Consider the following 5,345-nt stretch of genomic DNA (forward strand, 5'->3'; position numbering starts at 1 on the left):
TTACTTCACACTGTCGTAACACCTAATGAAATGGGTTAGGCATATGGCCTTTGGATCCCGTAACCGGAACGGACACACACACACACACAAACTACCGGGACTATCGTCCCGCAAGGGTTAGATGTGCTTGCACCTAGATGCCAGTCCACAGGACAATGCCTGGAATGGTTTTTCCTGCATATTGAGGATTTCAAAGTAAGAAATGAAGGCTGTTCATACAGCGCTGTCGAGGGAGGATCGATGCATTCATTCATCGTTCTTTTTGGGCACCTCTGAGCAATGCTGAGTGTGTGGGGGCATGCACCATGTACCAACCGGGAAGCCGCAGTATCACAGGGGCAAAAATCGTAATGTCAGCCTTCTCTGTTTGACATTTTTATTTTGCCCCGTGTAGATCTGCTTGGAGATTAATTCAATTCCAAAGTCAGCGGCTGTTTGGGAATCACACTTAACAGGCAAGGCGACGAGGCGACTACATGGCTGTGACATTTCCTGTCTTTTTTTTCAGACAAATGTGCTTTACTTCCGATGGCCAATGACTTTTTAAAATCTGATAGCCTAAATGTGTCACCCTGTTTAGTTTCAGGGTGAAGGCGGGGAGTGAAGCTTAGGTAGCAGACTGAAGCTAAAAAGGTTGGAAGTTTTTTTTCTGGCAGGCCGACATTCACACGATTTTGCCCCCGTGGAGATCTGCCTGGAGATTAGCTCCCAGGCTTCCTCGAAACGAAATCCGCCAAGGAAACTTGACCTGCCCCATGGGAAAAGATCCTCCGGCCCGGGCAGTAGCGTTGACTGGCCCAGACGAATAGAACGCGAGGAGTGTGACAGGCGGTCAACGAACAACATCTGCTTGAGGAGTAGGACCGAAAGCGGTCATACAATTTCCTTGGGTGAAGGAAGTGGGGAAAAAAGTTTACAATCAAAAGATATTACTGAAAGGTATCTAATTCAATGTAACGTTAGTACAATTTGTTTCACCATGACTTCCAACCGACCTACTCTAGAGAATCACCCCTTTGTTTGGCCCATCTCGAGTATTCATTCCAGGGGTGTTCATTAGATGCTTGGCGGGAATGAGGCAGAGTCGTTCTGTATGACGGTCTGGATCTTGATGGGAAAACTATGAGCTGATTGCATCCCACCAACGGGCCAATTGTAGTCCTGTGAACGGGCAAACTTCGCTGCAAGAAGCCGTGTCATGTTCAACGGTTGTCCGTTTAGCATTAGAGCATGAATACCCTACTTACATAATGTACAACCCCTTTGGAACGGGCCACTACTACATATGACATGTGGTTCTAATAGCAACAGAAACTCGTCGAAGTCAGCATTCACACAGTCAAGACGTATTGTTTAGCTGTGCTTCATTCAACAGCTGGTACGTGCAGAACGTGGCAAACAATGTAGCTGTACACGTCTGTTTTGGGATGATCATGAGACCTCTCCAAAGAAGGTATGTGTATCAAATCATACTGTGCACCACACGGGATTTCGGTAGAGGCCATTCCAAGACCTTTCGTAGGGAGGCCGTATTTCAGGGGGAGAGGTGCATATATTCTCGTCTGTGGCATCCGGAAGTCTTGAAAAACAGACAAAAATTGCTAAGATGGTTGCACAATAGTTGCTTCGGGCGACTCTCAAGAAATGTCATTGTTTTCTTGTAATTAACCACGCCGTTCGGAATGTCCTGGCGCCGATAGGGGCCCAAAATGTTATTTAGCGACTAGTGCGCCTATGTTTACAAATTCGTTTTTCGGCCATTTGGGGATAGGAGATCATTACTGTTTAGGGTCTAGAAACCAAACGGTGTAGCATTTATCTGAAACTGTTGCCATGTCGCCTGTTATAGACTACAGGAGTCAGTGATAATGACAATCTTTCAATCAGACTGTTGTAGTAAGGGTATTTGCAGAAACAATAATAAGCACGAAGGTTAATTCGTTTGCCCCATTCACATTTATATGCCAAACTAGCTGTATCATGATCAGTTTCCCGAAGAGTCTTGTTCATTAAAATTCCAAGTGATCTAAGGGGGGAGAGATCAAGGGTCAACATGGTAAATCATATTTGAAATCACTGTAAACTGGCTACTACAGAATTGTCAGTCCCGAAATGAAGCGTTCAAAAACTTGGTTTTCCTTAGCATCGGTTGCAGGCTTCTCCTACGGCAACCTTTCAACTTATTGGGGCCAGATTCTTTGGCTGGGAACCGTACCTGCTGGGGCCCGCGCCCGTATCTGCTTGGGGTCTCGTAAACGCCGTGGATCCTGTTACAGGATCCCAAGCAGATACGGGGCCCCAGCAGATACGGTCCCCAGCCAAAGAATCTGGCCCCAATAACTTGAAAAGTCGTCGTGGGAGAAGTCTGCAACGGAGGCTAGGATTTCCCGTCTTCAAAAAAGTCAGTTAAATGAGCAAAGGATAGGTGTCACAAGTCTTTCAGTGTAATATAACTAGCTGCTGCTGCGCAGCGCGCCTGCGGAGCTGGTGTGTTTATACGAATGACGTCGTTATATCAACAAACGTTAGGATTGCCAAGAATCATTTACTCACGGTATACATGTTATATGTAATTACCGTCTTTGTTTTCCTAATGATTAGGTCCATTATGCGACACTTTCTGGTCGCCTCCTGTTAGCAAGGGTCTTTATAAAAGCTGTACATGTGTAATGGAAGAAATGAGGTGCCATTTTTACCTTCTCCTCTCCGTAAATTCCGAAGAGAACTAACTTTCCCGTCCATTCACAAACTGGACAGACATGTTATAGGATAGTCGTGCGCATGTCACGTGACGGTAGAGTTCTCATTATCTCCGTGGTAAAGAGTTACAATATCACACTTGACAGTCAGTGGCAAGAAGGCCTAAACATAGTCAACGCCAATGTTTAATAGATTAAGAAAACTATGGGATTACGAGATGACTGTTTACCCCAAGAACAGAAAATATCAACTGTTTACTGAAAAGGAATATACAAACTGTTTACTTTATCGGAAAAATATAAACAACTAATAAAACTGTTTACATTATCCAACAATGGATTGGTAGAAGCCATATAAAAACAGTGTACATTTTCAACGCAAGTCGAAAAAACCTATTGTTTCACGGGCCAAGGCAGAAAGATCATGAGTTACGCCATTGGCGCGCAGGTCAGGCAGAAATAAAACAGTTATATAACAAAAACCAGTTGGGGATGACTATATTTAGCGCAGAAACTATAAACTGAAATTGAAATATAAACTGTTCACCTTTTTGAGATAAACTGTTTACATTATCGAGCCGGAACGAGCGGCCTGTTCAGGAGAAAAAGTATGTGTGTGTGTTGGGGGGGGGGGGGGGGGGGGCTAGGTTTGGAGTGCACCCAACCGTTCGCTGGAAATGATAGCGACGAAAGAGGTAGGGAACGAGGAACAAATGGGGGGAGGCCAAAACCAATGTGGCAAGAAGGATTAGGAGGAATCCGTCCAATTTGCGATCCGAAAGGAAACGTGAATACAAATTACAATAAAAGAAAAGTATAGAGAGTTACTTTCATCATTCTCCCTTTCAATGTGTTTGTAATGGTCTCTCACTAATCATGTGCCCTTTGTTTTTGTTCCGTTTGTCTTTCTAGATAGTCTTTACCAGACTGGATACTCCGACTGTAGGGAAAAAAAATGCAAGGAGAGTTTGCAACCATAGATTGTATTAGCAGGCTCCGAGGGGGAAATTTTAACCTTCCCGTTGACTGAGTCCCCTGGCAAGGAGGGAGGATTTTTTTTACGAATTCTACGACCCGTACCTCCGTAGGAAGACCTAGCCGAAACTATCAAATTGCTAGGCTAAATGTACCTAATAATTGACGCCTTACCAGCTACATGTACCTAGTGGATGTTATCTATTGTAAATGCAGCTCTCATTATTGTGTATGTAAGTGTACTAAAAAGGTCAGGCTATCACTTTTACTGATTCGACCCCTGATAGTACAAGGGCACACACAATCCCCTAAGATAGATTGTAATCTTTCTGACGTATATACTAGGCGTTACACAACACTTGACGGTCTAAGACATGTGAATTACACAAGAAAGGCCCTAAGAAATAGGGGATGAGTTAACAATCTCTTTTGAACTTATTAAAAAAAATAGCTGTAACTGTTGGCTACTCTTATTGGCCGTTCCTAAGCAACATATATCCTACCTGCTACTTGTTTCCGATTGTCGGATGTGTTTTCGTGACTGCTGTCCTCAGCTGAAATCCTTCCATTTAATCTCTTCTTGCATATATGAGGCCGAGTGATAGATTTATATATATGTATGAATGCAATACTATAATGTAAATGTGTCCATCCAGTGGCTGTGCTACCCATGCGATTGTGTTTTGTTTGGGCTTGTGCTATCATGCTGGATGTAAAAACGACAACCCTCTGCCACACCTAATGCTTAAAAACTTGTTTAGTGTGTTTGATAAGGAATCATTTTTATTCACTCAGTCATTGGCTACAGGTTGCTGTTCGGAGAATCACACTGGATGGAAAAGACGAGAGAAGGTACAAGGCAAGGATTGTCTAGTGGTGTTCGCGCTGACAGGAGAATAAGAAGCTGCGTGCAAGAGGTAGCCATGGTAATGACGTCTTCTCATGACTATACGAAGTTTTAAAGAGGCTTGCTACAACCGGTTCAAGCCATATTCCCGAACAGGATGTTAAGAAACTATAAAGGGGTTTTCCCTCTTGATATGCTGACGGCAATCAGTGGTTTAATACATTACATGTCGCTGAACGGCAAACTTTAAACTGAGTATTTCTTCACGCCGTTATTGGTATTTATAGTTGATCAATACACTAGTACATGTATATACTGACCGTCTCTACTGTAAATTCCATCTACTTAGCAAGGCATTGGAGAGTGAAAAACTTGTTAAGGCCTTTAAGTGCTTTATTGGAATATACAAATATATGTACTGTCTGCTTTTATTTGTAATGTTTATCAATGCATCAAACGAAAACAAATTGTGAGTAAATTGACATGTAAAGATTTTTTATCATTGTCACTTTTGATGGTCATAGCTAATCAATTAACTATGGATTTACCGGCAGCCCTACTGCAATTATCATTCTCTGATCGAGCACAGCTGGGAAAAGCTTTTAAAAAAAACGTTGTCAAAAATTGCTATATTTGTCTATCCATGACCAAGAAGGTTAAACTGAGAGGTATGAATATATCTTTTCTGTTTTCATCTGCAACTTTTCATCCCTTACAAAACAGGTGACTCTAATTTGAAACTGCGCTGTGAATTCTACTTTATTACTTTATTTCATTTATTTCCATGTACTCTGTTTTAAGGATTTGAATAAAATCCAATGCGT

At 42.5% G+C, this 5,345-nt stretch overlaps 1 long non-coding RNA gene across 1 annotated transcript; it reads left to right on the forward strand.

The window, feature by feature from the left end:
* Nucleotides 1–1,319: 1,319 nt before the first annotated feature.
* On the forward strand, nt 1,320–5,120 carry LOC136431521 (uncharacterized). The gene is made up of 2 exons (XR_010755078.1): nt 1,320–1,453; nt 4,470–5,120. It is a non-coding gene; the product is annotated as an uncharacterized lncRNA (long non-coding RNA).
* The last annotated feature ends 225 nt before the right edge of the window (nt 5,121–5,345 follow it).

Source organism: Branchiostoma lanceolatum, chromosome 3 (genome assembly GCF_035083965.1).
Source record: "Branchiostoma lanceolatum isolate klBraLanc5 chromosome 3, klBraLanc5.hap2, whole genome shotgun sequence".
NCBI classification, from domain to species: domain Eukaryota; kingdom Metazoa; phylum Chordata; class Leptocardii; order Amphioxiformes; family Branchiostomatidae; genus Branchiostoma; species Branchiostoma lanceolatum.